Below are 21,660 nucleotides of genomic sequence, written 5' to 3'. Positions count from 1 at the left end.
GACCTGAGCCGAAGTCGGACGCCACCCAGGTGCCCCGAGAGTCAGTACATCTTTTATCTTCTGAACTTTTTCTCTTCTTCTTTTTCCTTTGAGTATACTCAATTGTTCTTCTAACTTACTGAGCTCAATGTTTACCCTGTATATTTTTATTTTTTGTCTCTGAAATAATTTTACTCATAAAGTTGCAAAAATAGTACAGAGTTCCTTTATACCCTTACCAAATTTTTCCCAAGGTTAACAATACAAAGAAATTAATATTGGCACAGTATTATGAACTACAGCCCTTATTCAAAAGTCATCAGTTTTCCCACTATGATCCTTTTTTCTCTCTCAGGATACAATAAAGGATCCCACATTGCATTAGACGTCATGTTTCCTTAGTCTCCTCCAAGTTCTAACAGCTCCTCAGTCTTTTCTCCATTTTTGTGACCATAACCTTTTGAAGAGTACTTGTCACAGTTATTTTGCAGAGGTCACACAATTTGGGTTTGACGTTTTCACGATTAGAGTTATGCATTTCTGGCAAGAATACCACAGAAGTGATGTCACAGAAGTGGTGCTTTGCCCTTCTCAGTACATCAAACAGGGGGCACATGATGCTGATTCGATAGGTCTTAGTACTGGTGGCGTTAACACTGCTTACTTTGTTAAGGTGGTGTCTGTCAGATATCTTCACTACAAAGTTGCTATTGTATCTTTTGCAACTAAATCTATTTGGGGAGAGATACTTTGAGACTATGCAAATAGTCTATTTCTCAAACTTTCAGCCACTCGTTTTAGCATCAACCAATGGATCTTGTCTACAATTACTGCTGTGTTATTTGCCTAATGGTGACTTTCTATTTCCCTCCTTCCTATTTTATTAATTGGAATTTTCAGTATGGAAAAACTACTGAAAACATCCCTTCTCTCCCATTTATTTATTTATTTATTTATGCAAATACTTAGTTATATCAGTGTGCTCACTGCTTCAGGAGTTCCATTGTTTCTAGGCCCTTTCAGCAGACAGAGCCAGGAATGATAGGTGTGTACAGCCTTTTTAAAAAATCATTTTTCTTTTTTTCATCATGATAAGTGTACTCTTTAATTCCCATCACCTATTTCCCCTATCCCCCACCAACTTACCCTTTGGTAACCCATCAGTTTGTTCTCTACAGTTAAGAGTCTGTTTCTGGGGCACCTGGGTAGCTTAGTTGGTTGAGCCTTGGATTCATGGTCTCGGCTCAAGTCATGATCTCACAGTCTGTGGGATCGAGCTCTGAGCTGGGTTCCGTGCTGACAGCATGAAGCCTGCTTGGGATTCTTTCTCCCTCTCTCTCTGCCCCTCCCCTGCTATCTCTTGCTCAAAATAAATAAGCTTAAAAAAAAAAAAGTCTGTTTCTCGGTTTGTCTATTTTCTTCCTTTGCTTGTATCTTAAATTCCATATGAGTGAGATCATATGGTATTTGTCTTTCTCTGACTTATTTCACTTAGCATTATACTCTTTAGCTCTACCCATATTGTTGCAAATGGCAAGATTTCATTCCGTTTTATGGCTGAATAATATTCCATTGTGTAATATATACCACGTCTTTTTAAAAAAATTTTTTAAATGTTTATTTTTTTGGGGGGGGCAAAGTGCGAGTGGTGGAGGGGGCAGAAAGAGAGGGAGACACAGAATCCAAAGTAGGCTCCAGCCTCTGAGCTGTCAGCACAGAACCTGACGTGGGGCTCAAACTCACGAACTGCGAGACCATGACCTGAGACGAAATTGGATGCTTAACTGACTGAGCCACTCAGGCACCCCATATACCACATCTTCTTTACCTGCTCATCTATCAACGGACACTTGGACGGCCTCCACAGTTTGGCTATTGTGAATAATGCTGCAATAAAAATACGGAGCATATATCCCTTTGAATTAGTGTTTTTGTATTTTGGGGGTAAATATCCAGTGGTGTGATTACTGGATCACAGGTTAGTTCTATTATTTTTAATTTTTTGAGGAACCTCAATACCATTTTCCATAGTGGCTGCATTCCCACCAACAGTGTATGAGGGTTCCTTTCTCTCCATGTCCTCACTAATACTTGGTTGTTTCTTGTTTTGATTTTAGCCATTCTGACAGGTTTATGGTGGTATCTCACTGCAATTTTAATTTACATTTCCCTGATGATGAGTGATGTTGAGCATCTTTTCATGTGTCTATTGGCCCCATCGGTCTATCTTCTTTGGAGAAATGTCTGTTCGTGTCTTTGCCCATTTTTTAACTGGATTATTTGTTTTTTAGGTATTCAGTATATCAGTTCTTTATGTATTTTGGATACTAACCCTTTATCAGATAAGTCATTTGCAAATATTTTCTCTCATTCAGAAGACTGTCTTCTAGCTTTACTGATTGTTTCTTTCATTACACAGAAAATTTTTACTTTGATGTAGTCCCAACAGTTTATTTTTGCTTTTATTTCCCACGCCTCAGGAGACATATCTAGAAAAATGTTGCTATGGCCAATGTCAGAGAGATTACTGCCTGTGCTTTCTTCAAGGATTTTTCTGGTTTCAGATCTCACATTTAGGTCTTTAATAAATTTTGAATTTATTTCTGTGTATGATGAAAGAAAAGTGATCCTTTTTTTCCAACACCATTCATTGAAGAGACTGTCTTTTCCTATTGTATATTCATTCCTCCTTTGTTGAGGATTAACTGACCATATAGTTGTGGGTTTATTTCTGGGTTTTCTATTCTGTTCCATTGCTCTATGTGTCTATTTATGCCAGTACCATACTGTTTTAATTACTACCGCTTTGTAATACAACTTGAAATCTGGAATTGTGATGCCTCCATTTTTGTTTTTCTTTTTTTTTTTTTTTTTCATTTATTTTTGGGACAGAGAGAGACAGAGCATGAACGGGGGAGGGGCAGAGAGAGAGGGAGACACAGAATCGGAAACAGGCTCCAGGCTCCGAGCCATCAGGCCAGAGCCTGACGCGGGGCTCGAACTCACGGACCGCGAGATCGTGACCTGGCTGAAGTCGGACGCTTAACCGACTGCGCCACCCAGGCGCCCCCATTTTTGTTTTTCTTAGGGCTTGAACATAGGGCTTGAACACACAACCCTAAGATCAAGGGTCACATGCTCTTCCAATTAAGCCAGCCAGGCACCCCTCCATTTCTTCTAAGTTGTCCAATTTGTTGGCATATAGGTTTTCATAATATTCTGTAAAAACTGTTTGTATTTCTATGGTGTTGGTTGTTATTTCTTTTACTAGTGACTTTGTTATTTGGGTCTTCTCTCTTTAAATAAATCTTGCTAGAGGTTTATCAATTTTGTTGATCTTTTCAAAGAGCCACATCCTGGTTTCACTGATCTGTTCTATTTGGTTTTTTTGTTTCTATATCATTTATTTCTGCTCTAATCTTTATTATTTCCCTCCTTTGGGTTTGAATTTTGTTTGTTTTCCAGCTCCTTTAGGTGTAAGGTTCGGTTGTGTATTTAAGATTTTTCTTGCTTCTTGAGGTAGGCCTGTGTTGGTATAAACTTCCCTCTTAGAACTACTTTTGCTGCATCCCAAAGATTTTGGATTGTTGTGTTTTCATTTTCATTTGTTTCCACTGTATTGCCTATCTTTATTTTTTCTTAGCAAATAATTTAAAGGTATATATGTCCTTCTAAATACTCCTTTAGCTATGTCCCAAAAATTTCAACACACAATGTTTTTAACATTCAGTTCCATTTCTAAATTTCCTTAGTGATTTCAGTGATATCTGTTTACTTAACATTAGCAATGTTAGTTTCTAAACATACTTAACCTACCCTTTTGCTGTTTCTAATTTTAACTATAGTGGGAGAACAATCTGTACAGCTCTGAGCTGGGAATTAACTGAAGTTTCCCTTAAGGCCAAATACACAGAGTGCTTTTTAATTTTTTTTTTAATGTTTTATTTATTTTTGAGAGAGAGACAGGGTGCGAGTGGGGGAGGGGCAGAGAGCGAGGGAGACAGAGAATCCGAAGCAGGCTCCAGGCTCTGAACCGTGAGCACAGAACCTGATGCGGAGCTCGAACCCATGAACCATGAGATCATGACCTAAGCCGAAGTCGGACGCTTAACCAACTGAGCCACCCAAGCACCCTTATACAGATTGCTTTTTAAAAATTGAGATGTAACTCACATACAATTCATCTTTTCAAAAGTGTCCAACTTAGGGCACCTGGTTGGCTCAGTCAGAACATGTTACTCTTGATCTTGGGGTCATGAATTCAAGCCCTACGGTGACCACAGGGCTTATGTTAAAAAACAAAACAAAACAAAACAATGCAATGGCTTGTTAAGAAAAAAAAGTGTCCAACTTAGTAGTTTGTAGTATCACAAGGTTGTACAAAAATAACCAATAAGAACATGTGGAGATATGGCTATTCAGATTCTTTGCCCATTTTTTAATTTGGTTGCCTTTTTGTGTCTTTTATGCTTTCTACCATAAATTCTATTTGTCAGATATGAAAACTGCTATTCCAGCTCTCTTTTGTATCATATGAATATGATACATAACATACATACGTTATCTTTTGGCTGGGATATTTTTCTCCATTGCTTCTCCTATTTTTGGTGACTTCCAGTTTTACTTTGCCTGTCATAGCATTTTTGGATTTCTAAAAATCAACTAGAGAGCCAATGTCTTTATGTTTTTACATAATTATATAGAAAAGTAAAGCCAGATCCTTGTTCTCTAGGAGCCTATCTTTAACAGAAAGACAAATGTGTACAGTTAAGGATCAGTTGTTAATTGTCATCTTAAAGGTATACTGGTTTGGTGGAAGTACACACAGATTCCTGAGATTTTAGGGCTTTAGTGAAAGCAGTCATCTCCAAACTCTCTTGGGTCATGCATCTCTCATTAAAATGTTTAGACTATGCACTATCTATGTAAATATATTCATAATACACACATATATTCACAGCAACTTTACATATATTTATAAGTTATATATATGCGCTACTATGTGGTTCTAATTAGTCCTTCAATTATACTACTGTGTAACTGGAGTCCCAGGAATGGAAAAAATGCAGAAAATATATTTGAAAAAGTAATAATCTAAACTTCCCAAATTTGGTTCAAGCCATCAACTTATGCTCCAAGAAACTCAAGGAACCTCATGAGGACAAAAACAAAGAATGCACAGCTAGACGTATCACAGTCACACTGCTAAAATCCAAAGACAGGAGTGCCTGGGTGGCTCAGTTGGTTAAGCATCTGACTCTTGATTTTGGCGCAGGTCATGATCTCATCGTTGTGGGATCAAGCCCTGTGTTGGGTGCTCACTGTGCATGGAGCCTACTTAAGATTCTCTCTCTCCCTCTCTTTCTCTGCCTCCCTCGCTCGTGCTCTCTCCCTCTCTCAAAAGAAAAGAAAAATAGAAAGTAAAAATCTCAAAGGCAGCTAGAGGAAACCAGCACATTTCACACAAAGCACCATAGATATGCTAATAAAAAGCTGACATTATCAGAAACAACAGAGGTCAGAGGACAACGGAACATCCTTAAAATGTTGAAAAGGAAAAAAAAATTATCAACCCAGAATTCTATATGCAGGAAAATATCCTTAAAATTGAACGCAGACTTCCAGTTTCCAGTCCAGCATGTACAAAGTTTGGAGGTTACCACACTGTCCTAACAAGTAAAAAGCTAAACAAACTGAAAAATCAATAAGTATTCCTAGATTTACAAAAGAAGTGAGGTCACAGGACAAACTGCTACCCCCAAAATTGTAGAGACCAACAGATGAATACAGAGAATACTGACTTGTGAGACCAGAAACCAACAAACACAAACCTCTATAGGTACCACTGGTGAGGTAGGAAACCTGAACTGTACCTGACAAATTGCTGGAGGCTCAGTTCAGTGTGAACATCGGAGAGATTAAAAACTTCAGTCACTGGGCACTGGAGAGTGACCCAGTCATCAGGGCCTCACGTTTGGTGAGTTTTATTTCCTGGAGTTCTACTAGTTCTCACAGTGAACATCAGAGAAAAATCCTCTCCTGTTTCCAGCAGGGGTTAAAAAAAAAAAAAAAAAAAAAAAAAAAAAAGGAACCATTGTGAAATATGCAAGGGCATTCTGTTCTTAAAAACTCTGCACTGGGCTCTGCGCTGAAAGTGCAATGCCTGCTTGAGATCCTCTTTCTCACTCTCTCTCATTCTCTCTCTGTGTACCCCTCCCACTCAAAAATAAATAAATAAACTTAAAAAATAATAATAGTCTGCCCTCAGAAGAAACTGTAATCACAGCCTAACCTGCTAGGGTTTTATCAGAGTCTAACGGGCCTGGGAAAGAGAAATATCCAATTCCAGCCCACTCTAGCTATCCTGCCCCACAGAAAGACAGATGAGGATGGGGGCAGTGTTGAGAAGCACATTTGAAGTTCCGAGTCCAGAGGTGCAGGCTCACTAGAAGACTGAGATCTAATCACAGGACTCTATATATAATGTTTGCCCTTCCCCATGCCTTACTACCACATCACTAAAGGCCTATGGAGTTCCTTTTACCTAGTATATCATATGCCTGGCTATCAAAACATACTAAAAGTCAAAAAATACAATTTAAAGAGACAGAGCAAGCATCAGAATCAGAGTCAGATATGTCAGAAATGGTGGAATTATCCGACCTGAAATTTAAAACAACTGTGATTAATATGTTACGGGCTCTAATGGCTACAGCAGACAGCATACAAGAACAGATGGGCAATGTAAGCAGAGCTGGAAATTTTTTTTTTTAACTTTTATTTATGTTTATTTATTTTTGAGAGAAAGAGAGACAGAGAGACACAGAAAGAGAAACAGAGACAGTGTGAGCAGGGGCAGGAGAAGGTCAGAGAGACAGGAAGTCACAGAACTCGAAGCAGGCTCCAGGCTCTGAGCTGTCAGCACAGAGACCAACATGGAGCTCAGACTCACAAACTGTGAGATCATGACCTAAGCCGGAGTCAGACGCTTAACCTATTGAGCCATCCAGGTGCCCCAAATCTATCTTTATTTTATTTATTTTTTTAATGTTTACTTTTGAGAGAGAAAGAGAGAGACAAGAGAGAGGGAGACACAGAATCCAAAGCAGGCTCCAGGCTCTGAGCTGTCAGCACAGAGCCCGATGCAGGGTTTGAACCCACGAACCGTGAGATTATGACCTGAGCTGAAGTCAGACACTTAACCGAATGAGCCACCCAGGCGCCCCCTGAAATCTTAAGAGAAAACCAAAAAGAAATGCTAGAGATTAAAACACTATAACAGAATGAAGTATGCCTTTGGTGGGCTTATTAGTAGACTGGACATGGCTAAGCAAAGAATCCTTGAGCTTGAGAATATCTCAACAATCTGAAAAGCAAACAGAAAAAAGACTGGAAGAAAAACAGAACAAACTATCCATGAAATGTGAGACACCTACAAAAAATATAATGTATGTGTAATAGGAATACCAGAGAAAAGAAAGAGAAAAAAGAGAAAGGAACAGAAAAAACATCTGAAACAATAATTACTGAGAATTTCCCTAAATTAATGTCAGATACCAAGCCAAGATTCAGAGAACATCAAGTATGATAAATGCCAAAAAACCCCTATTCCTAGGCATATCATTCTCAGATTATAGAAAATGACAGATAAAGAAGCCAGAGAAGAAAAACATCATACCTATAGAGGAACAAAGATAAGAATGATATCTGGACTTCTCCTCAGAAACCATGCAAGCAAGAAGAGAGTAGAGTGGAATATTTAAAATATTGAAGGAAAAACCTCATCAACCTAGAATTCTGTACCTGCAAAATTATTCTTCAAAAGTGAAGGAGCAAGAAAAACTTTCTCAGACAAAGTAAACTTGGATTGATTGTAAATATATACTGCAAACTCTAGGGCAACCACAGAATAAAGTAAAAAACCCCAGAAGTATAATGGATATGCTGTGATAGGTAGGAATGGTTATATTGACATCTGATAAAATAGACCTGGAACAAGGAATATTACTAGAATTAATAAAGGATACTGACAATTCATAATGACAAAAGGATCAATAATCAGGAAGTCACAGCAATTATAAATATCTATGTGTGGCTAATAAGAGTTGATAACTGAAACATAAATGGACAGAAGAAATAAATAAATCCACAATCACATCTGAATATTTTAATACCCCTTTCTCAGTAACTGATAAAAAAGCTAGTCATAATAAAAATCAATAAATAAGCATATAGAAGACCTGAAAGGCAGTACCCATCACCTTGTCCTAATTGACATTTATAGAATATTATATCCAACAACTGCAGAACACAACTTTTAAGTGCATATGGAACATTCAAGACTGAGTTATAAAACAAGTCTCAATAAATTTCGAGACCAAAACCTTATAGAACATTTGTGTTAGAAATCAGTTACAATGTATCTAGAAAAGCTTCAAGTATTTGGAAATTAAGCAATATACTTCTAAATAACTGACAGATTAAAGAATAAAATATAAGCATATTAAACCTAAAGTAAGCAAAAAGAAGAGTAACAGTAAGAGCAGAAATCAGTGAAACAGAACAGATAAAAGAGAATATTAACAAAGCAAAAGTCAGATTCTTTGAAAAGATTCATCAATCTGATTGAAGAGAGAAAAACACAAATTACTAACATCAGGAATGAAAAAGAGGACCTCACTATAGATACCACAGACATCAACAGCATAAGCAAATATTATGTATGACTTTAGTATCAATAAATTTAACATTATACAATGAAACACATTCCTTGATACAAGATGAAATAAAGTTCTGAATAACTGTAAAAAGTATCAAAGAAATTTGTTATCAAAAACTTCCTTCAAAGAAAATACCAGGCCTTGACAGTTTGTTTTATTGGCAAATTCTATCAAACATTTAAGCAAGAAATCATATCAATTTTACATAGATTCTTCAGAAAGTATAGAAAAAATACTTCCTAATTCATTTTATAAGGCCAGCATTAACTCTGATATCAAAACCAAAGACATTACAAGAAAATGACAGACAACACAACATTAGCAAACTGAATCCAGTAATATATGAAAGTTAATACACGATAATCAAGCTCTGCTTATCTCAGTAATGAAAAAACATTTGAAAAATCAATCAATGCAATCACTAATAAATAAAAAAGGAAAACTATAATGGGGTGCCTGGGTGGCTCAGTTGGTTAAGCACCTGACTCTTGGTTTCGGCTCAGGTCATTATCTCACTGTTCATGGGACTGAGCCCCACAGTGGGCTCTGCACTGACAGCATGGAGCCTTGGGATTCTCCCCCTCTCTCTCTGCTCCCTGCCCCCAAAATAAAGAAATAAACCTTTTTTTTTTTTTTAAATTTTTTTTTTCAACGTTTTTTATTTATTTTTGGGACAGAGAGAGACAGAGCATGAACGGGGGAGGGGCAGAGAGAGAGGGAGACACAGAATCGGAAACAGGCTCCAGGCTCCGAGCCATCAGCCCAGAGCCTGACGCGGGGCTCGAACTCACAGACCGCGAGATCGTGACCTGGCTGAAGTCGGACGCTTAACCGACTGCGCCACCCAGGCGCCCCAAGAAATAAACCTTTAAAAAAAAAAAAAAAAAAGGAAAACTATGACAATCCCAAAAGCTGCAACATAAAAGCAGTGAACAATATTCAATAGTGATTTGTAATATTTTTTAAAAACTCTGCAAACTAGAAATAGAAGGGAACTTCTTCAATGAGATCAAGGGTATGTAAGAGAAAACTATATCCAACATTATACTTAATAGTGAAAGACTGAATATATCCCCTAAGACTGAGAACAAGGCAAGAATGTCCTACTTTCACCAAGGCAGTAAGGCACAAAAAAGAAATAAAAAGCTGGAAAGGAAAAAATAAAACTGTCCCCATTCAGAAATGACCTGATTATATAAAAATCCTAAGGAACAAAAAACAACAAAAACTGCTAAGCCAATTTTGCAAGGTTACAAGACATAAGTTCAATTATCAGAAACAAACTGTATTTCTTTATACTCACAGAAAAAAAATGGGAAACTAAGAAAAAAATATACCACCATAAAATACCTAGGAATAAACATAACCAAAAGCATGCACAACTTCTACATAAATCCTGTAAGACACTGCTAAAGAGATTAAAGAAGACCTTAATAGGGGCTCCTGGGTGGCTCAGTTGGTTAAGCATCTGACTTCGGCTCAGGTCATGATCTCACAGTTCATGAGTTCAAGCCCCACACTGGGCTGTGTTGACAGCTCAGAGACTGATGGAGTTCTGTGTCTCCCTCTCTCCCTGCCCTTCCCCCACTCATGCTCTCTGTCTCTCTTTCTCAAAAATAAATTAAAAAATTTTTAAAATATAAAGAAGACTTTAATAAGTGGAAAAATATGATGTTCAAGGACTACAAACCTCATTGTTAAAACGTCAATTCTCCCCAACTGATCCACAGATTAAACACAATCCTAATCATAACCTAGGCAGTCTTTCTTAAAAATAACAACTGACAAACTGTAATTCTAAAATTCACAAAGTGCAAATGACCTGAAATAGACAAAAGAAAATTTAAAGGCACAGAAATTTAAGATTTATAGTAACCAATTCAAGGCTAGCTACAAACCTACGGTGAGCAAGAAAATGCGGTTATTGCAGTAAGAATAGCCATCTCAGCGAATGGACTACAGCAGCTCCCCCTTATCTGCAGTTTCACTTTCAGCAATTAGTTACCTGTGGTCAGCTATAGTCTGGAAGCAGATGATCATCTTTCTGATGCGTGGTCAGAGGGCTAAAAATAGCCTAAAGCTGGTTCATAATGTTTATGTCATTCCCCTAACTTCATCTCATCATGTAGGCATTTTATCATCTCATTATCATCACCAAAAGGGTGAATACATTGTAAGAAGATATTTTGAGAGAGACCACATTCACATAACTTTTATACAGCATACTGTTATAACCATTGCTTTGTTATTAGTTATTGCTGTTAATCTGTTACGGTGCCTAATTTATAAATTAAACTTGATCACAGGTGTGTATGTACAGCAAAAAACATAGTACATACAGGGTTTGGTACTATGCATGGTTTCAGGCATCCACTGGGGGACTTGGAATATATCCCTTGTGGATAAAGGGGGCTACTGTAGATTAGAGTGTTCTGAAATAGACCCATACTTATATGGTCAAATGGTTTTTGTTTTTGTTTTTTTTAACATTTATTTATTTTTGAGACAGAGAGAGACAGAGCATGAACAGGGGAGGAGCAGAGAGGGAAGGAGACACAGAATCTGAAACAGGCTCCAGGCTCTGAGCTGTCAGCACAGAGCCCGACGCAGGGCTCAAACTCACGGACCGTGAGATCGTGACCCGAGCCGAAGTCGGACGCTTAACTGACCAAGCCACCAGGTGCCCCGGTCAAATGGATTTTGATAAGGTACGAAAGCAATTCAAAGGGGAAAATAACAAGTGGTACTGGAACAAGTGCACATCCACATATAAATAAATGCAGCTCAACCCCTACCTTAAGCCATATAAAAAATTAGTCTGAGACAGATCATAAACCCAGACATAAAATCTACAATAGAAAAGCCGATAAAAGAAAACTTAGAGAAGAACACAGACACACTATCTTTGCTACCTGGGGGAAGGCAGACATTTCTTAAACATAGGAAACAATCATTCAAAAAGAAAAAAACTGGTAAATTGGCATCACAATTAAAAACTTCTGTCATCAAGACACCATATAGACAAGTCACAGGCTAGGAGAAACTACTCACAAAACATGTCTGACAAAAAGGACTCGTATCCACAGTATATAAAGAACTCCAAAACTCAATAATAAAAGGACAAACAGTTCAATAAAAAATAGACAAAAGACTGGAACAAACACTTTAGAAGTTAGATGAATGAGCAATAAGTACGTGTAAAATTGCACCAACATCATTAGTCATTAGAGATAATTAAAAGCATAATGAGATACCACTACACAGAATAGCAAAAATTTTAAAAAATGACAACATCAAATGTTGGGGAGGATATGGAGCAAGTGGAACTTTCAGACATCACTGGTGGGAACAAAAAACCATTTCAGAGAAAAGTTTTGGAAGTTTCTTAAGTTCAACATATACTTGCCCTCTGACCCAGCAATTCTGCTCCTAAGGATTTATCCATGAAAAATTAAACATAAGTCCATAAAAATACTTGTTTGCAAATGGTAACAGCCAGCAATTAATGTATCAGCTAAGAATGTTCACTGTATTAGATTACTGTCTAGAAAGGTCTATTTTAATGGTATCTTAATATTCCTAAAATGTGTCATAAAAAGCTGAAGATTTAAAAAAAACTTTTTTAAAATGTTTATTTATTTTTAAGAGAGACAGAGCACGAGTCAGGGAGGGGCAGAGAGAGGCAGAGAGAGAGACAGACAGACAGACAGACAGACAGACACAATACGAAACAGGCTCCAGACTCTACACAGAGGCGGATGCGAGGCTCAAACCCACACCATGGGATCCTGACCTGAGCCGAAGTCAGACGTCCAACGGTTGACTGAGCCACCCAGACAACCCAAAAGCTGAAGATTTTTAATGGAGGAAGATTTATGTTATTTGGTATATTAAAACACACAGAAGTAGAGTTAAGTAAAGGATAATAACACCTAGTACTTTAATATGTTGTATTTAAAACAACGCTGGCATAAACTGATATGATTTATGAAATAAATTACCATTTTCTTTCCTTTAAATTAAAATTTTTTTCACTAAAGAAATAGAATTGTTAAAAAAAAAAAAAAAAGGTCATAGAGGCTTTCTTTATTCATGATAGCCTCAAACTGGAAACAACCTAAAATGTTTACCTATAGGACAATGGATTATGGGCAACTATAGTACATTCATACAATGGACTACTACTCAGCAATTAAAATGAAACCCAATTTCCAGTAATCATAACCACGTGGATAAATCTGATAGATATTATGTGAGTAAAACCAGACACAAAAGAGTGATTTCATTTTTATGAAGTTCTATAACAGGTAAAACTAATCTAAGTTGAAATTATCAGAATAGTGGTCACCTAGGGGCTAGAGCTACTAAGAAGGAAATTTCTAGTCAGATGGAAATCTATCTTGAAGGGATGTGAGTTACATGAGGTTAACTATTATCAAAAATATACAATTAAGATTTGTGCCTTTTGAAATATACAAATTTTCCCTTTAAAAAAAAAAGACCTCAATTGGGTACAAAGAGGAAAATTCTAGTGATATAAATCTGATTTTCCTTACCTGAAAGGATCAGCCCATAGTAATCCAGTCATAGTTCTACTATTTCCTAACATCTAGACAAAGGCATGCATATAAAGTTGATATTATATGCCAGGTACTCCTGTTTGATCCTGCAACAAACTGGTAACAGTAAACAAAAATGATCTCAAATCTGTAAACCAAGAATGTAAGACTCCTTTTAGACAACTACAGGAATCTCAATTACCTAGGAAATATCAACTGCCCTCTCCCTGTCATCTTCCAGGGCAGAGAGAGCAGTGCAGACAAGGGGATTTCCAAAATACTGAAGTTCACAGTGACAACACACAGCATTGAAATTCTATTTCTAGGCATTTACCTTGAAAAATACTGAGACAGGAGCACCTGGGAAGCTCAGTTGGTTAAGTGTCTGACTCTTGATTTCAGCTCAGGTCACAATCTCACTGTTTGTGAGTTTGAGCCCCATGTCGGGTTCTGTGCTGACAGCACAAAGCCTGCTTGGGGTTCTGTCTCCCTCTCTCTCTGCCCCACCCCCACTTGCTATCTCTCTCTCAAAATAAATAAAAATAAACTTAAAAGAAAAATACTGAGACGTGTAAAAAGAGATGTGTACAAACATGTACAGAGTGTTTTTTGCACTCTAGTTTATTATAGGAAAAAGCCCTCGAAGTACCCATTTCTAATTTCATTAACAGAGCAATCAAATAAATTATGGCCTGAACTTACTATCAAAATACAGCATTTAAAAGAATGATGATTGGGGCGCCTGGGTGGCGCAGTCGGTTGGGCGTCCGACTTCAGCCAGGTCACGATCTCGCGGTCCGTGAGTTCGAGCCCCGCGTCGGGCTCTGGGCCGATGGCTCGGAGCGTGGAGCCTGTTTCCGATTCTGTGTCTCCCTCTCTCTGCCCCTCCCCCGTTCATGCTCTGTCTGTCTCTCTCTGTCCCAAAAATAAATAAAAAACATTGAAAAAAAAATTAAAAAAAAAAAAAATAAATAAATAAAAGAATGATGATTTATATATACTGTCAGAGAACGATCTCCAAGACAAATTGTTAAATGGAAAAAAAGCCACAACTGCAATATATACAGTATAATTTCATTCCTGTTGCATATCCATAATTAGAGATAACTAATATATATAATTTATAGAATACGTTATACATATATAACATGTATTATATATAAACTATGTATTATATGTAATATGTATAATATATAATACATGTCATATATAACATATATATTATGTAAATATATATGTTATATATGACATGTATATGTGTAAGTTATATATGTAAATCATATATATACTATAATGTTATATATATTATATATAAATACATATAACATATATTACATGTATTATGTATAATATATATGTTATATGTATATTGTATATATATTTTAATTGTTTTAAATGTTTATTTTATTTTATTTTGGGGGGAGAGAAAGAGTGAGAGTGGGGGAGGAGCAGAGAGAGAGAGAGAGAGAGAGAGAGAGAGAGGGAGAGAGAGGGAGACACAGAATCTGAAGCAGGCTCCAGGCTCTGAGCTGTCAGCACAGAGCTTGATGCGAGGCTCGAACCTGCAAGATGTGAGATCATGACCTGAGCCAAAGTTGGACACTCAAACGACTGAGCCACCCAGGCACCCCTAATATATACATATTTTTTAATGTTTATTTATTTATTTTCAAGAGAGAGCACAAACGGCGGGGGGGAGGGGGGGCGGGGGAGAGAGACAGAGAGCGACAGAGACAGAGAGAGACAGAATCCGAAGTAGGCTTCAGGCTGAGTTGTCAGCACAGAGCCTGACATGGGGCTCGAACCCACAAACCATGAGATCATGACCTGAGCCAAAGTTGGATGCTCAACCGAGAGCCACCCAGGCGCCCCAGAGGTAACTAAAAGTTTTTAAACTAACACAGCATTGATTTCAATCTCTGGAGTATTCACGTCAAAAAGAAAGTCTTAAAATAGAACTCAGCTTTTTAAAAAGAGATCAAGTTTTCAAGTTTTTTAAAAAACCAAGAAACTAAACAAACTCTTCTTACTAGAAATAAGAGGTTCATTCTTCCACATTAGAGCTTTATATTTCCACACAGAGTATGTTTACCCCTCTGCTTGATGTATTACTCATGGCTCAGTAACTCATCTGAAGACTCAGTGTTTGGTTGAAAATTTTTTTACATATATAAATATAGTTCTGCAAGTACTTTACTTATATAGATTACCTCATTTTATCATAACTACTCTGGGAGGAAGGAAAAACAACTCCATAGCCCTAAAAAATCATTGAAGAGACTTCTAATGTTCAGCCACAGAGTTTGCATCTCTTCCAGACACCCTATTTTGCAGTTGGACAGAGAGGCCTTCTGATTAGTCCTGACTAAAGGGACATGGGCAGGGTGGCTAATCCCGAGCTGGTGCAATTTCTTTGCTGGGCAAGACGCTCTGGCTCTACTCTTCCCTTGCTGTGCTGGACCCTAAAAAGCATGATGCTAAGTTTAGGGAGATGTAACATGCTATTAAGCAACTAACCAGAGCAGAACCCTCCACTCACTGCCCTCACTGATCTAAACAGGTCACACAGTCTGAGTAATGTATTTTGGATAGTTAAAGTCTTCAAAAATGTAGGGTTTTTAGTAGTTTTAGCATAACTTCATCTGTCAAGACCAACAAAATCAGAGTTAAAAAAAAAAAAAGTTAAACCTGAGCAAAACCATTTAATAGTTTACAGTAAAGCATCATAAGGTACTACCTGGAAACATATGCTAAGAATATTCCTGATGGGAGCATTAACTCCCAACCATAACCTTTGGTTATCTATAACATTCACGCAGTAAGTTTTTAAATAGTTAAAAAAAATAAAATAAAATGTTGTCAGGGCTCCTGCTGACTCACTCAGATGAACATGAAACTCTCGATCTCGGGGTCATGAGTTTGAGTCCCATGCCAGGTGTAGAGATTACTTAAATAAATAAAAATCTAATAATAATAAAAAAGTTCTCAATTTAACTATACAAAGAAAACAATGGAATGAAACCTAACTTCTTTACATCTAATAGAAGCGTTAAACTCAAAATTTATACCACACTAAGTATTTCATATTCTACTAATATTTTATTTTTCTTAATGGTTATCAAATGGTAAAACAGAGTTATGATCAAAATCAGCACTAAGATTATTGCCTCTAAGAACAACCATCTCTAGGGGCGCCTGGGTGGCTCAGTCGGTTAAGCGTCCGACTTCAGCTCAGGTCACGATCTCACGGTCCGTGAGTTCGAGCCCCGCGTCGGGCTCTGGGCTGATGGCTCGGAGCCCGGAGCCTGCTTCCGATTCTGTGTCTCCCTCTCTCTGCCCCTCCCCCGTTCATGCTCTGTCTCTCTCTGTCTCAAAAATAAATAAAACGTTAAAAAAAAAAAAAAAAGAACAACCATCTCTATTTAGAAAGGAATAACAAGTGTTAACATTTTTTTCTAATGTTTATTTATTTTTGAGAGAGAGTGCAAGTGGGAAAGGGGCAGCGAGAGGGGGACTGAGGATCCGAAGCGGCTCTGTCCTGACAGTGGTGAGCCCCAATGTGGGGCTCAAATCCACGAACTGTGAGATTATGACCAGAGCCAGAGTCGGACGCTCAACTGACTGAGCCACCCAGGTACCCCAACAAGTGTTAAATTTGACTATACTTTTCCTAATAGCTAACTAAGTACAGACAAATATCATAAATATTAGCCTACTGCCTGACAACAGATAGCTTCTGACAAAAATAATTTATGACCTACACAAGTTTAGAAATTATGAACCAGTAACTGCAGAAAAACCAACCTAAATCCCTTCACAAATCCCCTTCCTACGAACCACACATAAAAGACTCCTGAATATCATTTTTTCTAGTTTAAGAAAATCTCTATCCTATACACATAAACCACTTTTATCTCTCAAGGATCTAGTTTAGAAACTCACCTAGAATTCCAATAACTATATTTCATCTTTCCAAGTGATACACTCCATGTCATTTTACGAGGGCACTGGGTTTTATAGGAATACATGAGACATGGGACTAACAAGGAGACGTTCATCCGCAGGACCCCAGCATGGCCATTTACTAAGAGTTTACCTTGTGCTAAAAATATTGGAAAGCAATACACAAAGGATCTCATTTACTTTCTCAACAACTGTGGAATTAAAGAATTTGGCTGGCTTTTGTCCTAGTTCCTGGGAGGGAACTCTAAATCCTTAGAATTTCCCCTGTGATAGGAGTATCTTTGTTATTATGCTGCCCCTCCCACCTGATAGTTTATTATACTAATGAATGACACAGAGTGGGGATTGGCTATTCCAGAAAGACAAACCATATGAATGGAGGGTTGGGGCTTTCAGCCACGTAATATTAGCCCTACCCCTGGGAAGGGAAGTTGAGCTGGACATTAAGTCCTGTGGGCAATGATTCGGTTAGTCATGCCTACCTAATGAAACTCCAATAAAAATTCTGGACACCAGGGCCTGGGTGAGATTCCCTGGTTGCCAATACTGTTTGTGTACTGTCATGCATTAATGTGCCAGGAAAATAATGTGCCCCTGAGGACAACAGAAGCTTTGCATTCAGAAATCTTGCCTATGTATCTCTTTGGCTGATTCTGATTTGTATCTTTTCGCTATGATAAAACTTCAGTCTTAAGTACAGCATTTTCCTCAGTTCTAGGAGTTGTTCTAGTGAATTATGCAATCTAAAGTAGTCTGTGGAGACACCCAAAATTTGCAGCCAGCTGATCAGAATTGAGGGTGTCCCTGAGAATCTCTAAACTTGCAGTTGTATCTTGGATAGTCTTGTTGTGAAGGACAGAGCCTTTAACCCGGAGTGTGGCCAACTTCAGGTAACAGCAAAGTTTAGAAAGAGCTGTTAAGAGTGTCGTCCAAATTTAGGCCCTATAGGGCCCTTTATAGATTAAATTTTTCTCTCCCACCCCAGGCTACTTATCTGTCTATATGCAGGTCACCAGACGCTGCTTTCTTTCTTCCACAGTTCAGATAACTGGCCAATCTGCCTCCTCTTTCTGGTTGCCACATTCTAGCCGGTACTTTCTGGTTTCTTCTCCCTATAAGGCTAGCTAGAAGACAGATTTTCCAAACTTTCCCAACACACACCCATTGTAGTTTCTGTTGTTTGTCCCTCATACTGATTCTCTTCCTCAAACTAGCACATCATCTCCTTTTCATTTCGTCTCCAGTTTTTACGGCTGGTCTGAAAAGAGAAATAAATGTATCCATCCTTTGACCTAGAAATTTTACTTTTAGGAATGTATCCTGTGGATCTACATCTATATATGCACAAAGACATACAAAGATATTCAGTGCAGTATTATTTATAATACTAGAAACAACTGAAACGTCTACTAATAGAAGGCTAGTAAGTAAAGGATAGGATATTCATTCAATAATAATCAGCCATTAAAAACATAAGACAAAGTGAGCACGTTCACTCTCTATATAATATTATATAACAATTTTAAGGACAAATTTTAAATAAGATAAGCAAGGTGGAAACAGTTTATGTCATATTCTAGCGTTTACTGAATAATATATAAATGCTTTGCATCGGGAAGAATACACAGAAACTACTAGCAGTGATCACTTCTGGATAAGAAAACAGGGAAATTAAGGGATGGAGAAGGAAGGTTATTTTTCACGGCATACACTTTTGTACCTTTGGAAAGATACAGCCAAATGTATGTTTTGTGTCTATTATTACAAAAATTTTTTTCTAATGTTTATTTATTTATTTTGAGAGAAAAAGAGAGAGCAAGCAGGGGAGGGGCAGAGAGAGGGGGAGACACAATCCCAAGCAAGCTCTGCACCATCAGCGCAGAGCCCGATGCTGGGCTAGAACTCACACACTGCAAGACCATGAACTGAGCTGAAATCAAGAGTCGGATGCTTAAATTCATTTCACTACAGTGTGACGGTTTAGGTTAATCTATTCATCCCAGTTCTGGATATTCTAACTGTATAGTTAGAGGATATATATGATCAATGAAAAGGAAGGCACCATCAGTAGGAGAACACCTCATGTTGTGAGGGGAAAATTTGTACTTTGTTGACATCTAAAGAGAGTCAAGGGTATAGTAAGGGTATATTAAGGACAGAAACACAAAGAACAGCCTCAGCTATTGCTTTTTAGAAATTGACTTCAGGGCGCCTGGGTGGCTCAGCCAATTAAGTGTCCTACTTCTTGTGGGTTTGAGACCCATGTCAGGCTCTGTGCTGACAGCTCAGAGCCTAGAGCCTGGAGCCTGCTTCGGATTCTGTGTCTCCCTTTCTCTCTACCTGTCCCCTATTCGCACTCTGTCTCTGTCTCTCTGTCTCTCTCTCTCTCTCTCAAAAACAAATAAAATTAAAAAAAAAAAAAACAGTAAGATACTTCTTACTTGATCTTCTGTTAATGGAAGATCCAGAACTCTTGACAATTTAATGAAGGCCTCCATATAAAGCATTCAAACCTGTACCTAACCTCTTCTCCTCTGGATGGACCCACACAGACATATATGAAATTCCTGGGACTAACAAAATTCCTGAATACTGTGCCTATGGTTAGAAGATTAAATGAGATGGCAATAAATTCGTAAGAGAGATCAATGTGTTGTGTACATGTAGCACCAGCTGCCCTATTAATTAATTGGCTGGGTATAACTGAATATTTGAAGTTAAAAATCTCGAGTGGGAAGGATTTTTTGTACAGAATCACGAATAACATCTCCCAAAGTAGCTGGCCTACGATAAACAGGATATTGCCACTGGCCAGGTATGGAAATGGGCAAAAATTAGAAATACTCAAGCAATTTAACTCACATAGGAATAGCAAATTAATACCTTTAAAACTGTCCTCCGTACTTTGAACAACGTAATAGACATTTCCTCAACAAGTATTTGCTGAGCATCTAATACGCATGAGACTTTTGTAAGTGCCAAACATCTCTCATCAGGAAAGAGTACCTTACAGACTAGTCTAACCAAGGATAATGAGGGAGTAAAGGATTCAGGCCAAGTTCACAATACTGTCACCAAAAGCTCTGTCTCCAGCCCAAATATTTTTATTTAATATTCTTTGCCGTACTTTGTAGTACAGAAGACAGTACTGGAATGTAACTTGATTTTCTGCTTAGGAAACAAGAGCCTTACTGGGTAATTACTACTACTGCTAGTAGTAGTTCCCAGATTTCTGAGTTTCAGGGGCCAGGAGAATGACCACAAAAAGGGCTGGGTTGTTTTTTTTTTTCCTAAAAATATGAAAAAGCAAAACTACCTGGTTTATGACTGCAGGTTAAGTCACTTAACCACTCTGAGCCTCAGTTTCCTCAGGATATTATCTCAGAAGTTTATGGAAGGATTAAACGTAACTTTACATGAAGTACTTGGCATTAAATCTGGCACCTAGAAGGTGTTCAACAAACATAAGCAACTTTCTTTGTTAAAATAAATATTGGGACTTTCACTTCCGGTTGTAACAGAACCAGACTCCTACTGTACACAAGCACAAAACTATATGAATACATGAGGATCTCCCACTCAGGGTGTGAATTCCCACCTGTGGCACAGTGAGCTAGAATCTAAGTGTTGCAGGAAGGTCCCACTGAGCTGAGACTAGATCAATGTTTGGAGCAGATAAAACAGCTAGCGGCCTTGAGTCAGGGTACCAGAGAGGGAATATGTGCAGATCAAGTAACCAGGAAGGGACAGAAGTGTATGTGGGGGTCACCTGTGGATGAGTTCTTGGCTAAGGGCTGGGCTGCAGATGCAGAGTTTATTTACCAGACTTGTCTCCAAGTTTACCAGAGAATGGCCACTATGGAATCAAAAGTGGCACAGAGATACTTGAGGTCCAGTAAGCAGTGCTAGAGGACTGTGGAGTTTCAGTCAAGAGAGACACCCAGCTGATTTAGCACAAGGGCCATGACCATGCACCTTTTTTTTTTTTTAAGTTTATTTATTTTGAGAGAGAGAGCATGCATGCACGAGAGGGGGGAAGGGCAGAGAAAGAGGGGGAGAGGTTCTGAACTGTTAGTGCAGAGCCCGATGCAAGGGCTCAAACTCACAGAACTGTGAGATCATGACCTGTGCCAAAATCAAGAGTCAGATGCTTAACCAACTGAGCCCCCATGACCATGCATCTTAAAGTAAGACTTCTTCTTTTAGATCTGCCCTAACAAGGGTGGGGAAAGGCCACCATAGCCCAGAATAGCATATGAAGCCCAAATGGGGGAAGGAGGGCGATTATGCAGAGCTGGATGGCAATGGCCACAGCAGCAAAAGAATGGTTGCATACAAGGAAGTGATCAAATAAGTAAATATATTTAGGATAATGAGAAGCAGATTCATCAGAGAAGTTACAAATATGCAAAGGGAGAAAACGAGAGAAGCCTGTGGTA

The 21,660-nt window shown here is 38.1% G+C and overlaps 1 protein-coding gene across 14 annotated transcripts in view; it reads right to left on the bottom strand.

Annotated features, from left to right (window-relative positions):
• Window positions 1-21,660, bottom strand: part of UBR2 (ubiquitin protein ligase E3 component n-recognin 2) — a 125,619-nt gene that overhangs the window by 92,584 nt on the left and 11,375 nt on the right. Inside the window, exon 1 of one of the 14 annotated variants that reach the window (XM_058733971.1) lies at window positions 5,853-6,016. The exons of the other annotated variants lie outside the window; for them this stretch is intronic. The gene's annotated coding sequence lies outside the window, so the exon portion shown is untranslated. Of the gene's footprint in view, window positions 1-5,852; window positions 6,017-21,660 lie in introns of those variants that run through there. 14 annotated transcript variants of the gene reach the window in all.

This window comes from Neofelis nebulosa, chromosome 6, assembly GCF_028018385.1.
Source record: "Neofelis nebulosa isolate mNeoNeb1 chromosome 6, mNeoNeb1.pri, whole genome shotgun sequence".
Taxonomy (NCBI): domain Eukaryota; kingdom Metazoa; phylum Chordata; class Mammalia; order Carnivora; family Felidae; genus Neofelis; species Neofelis nebulosa.
The sequence above is the reverse complement of the archived record's forward strand: the minus strand, read 5'-3'. Positions and strand labels throughout refer to the sequence as shown.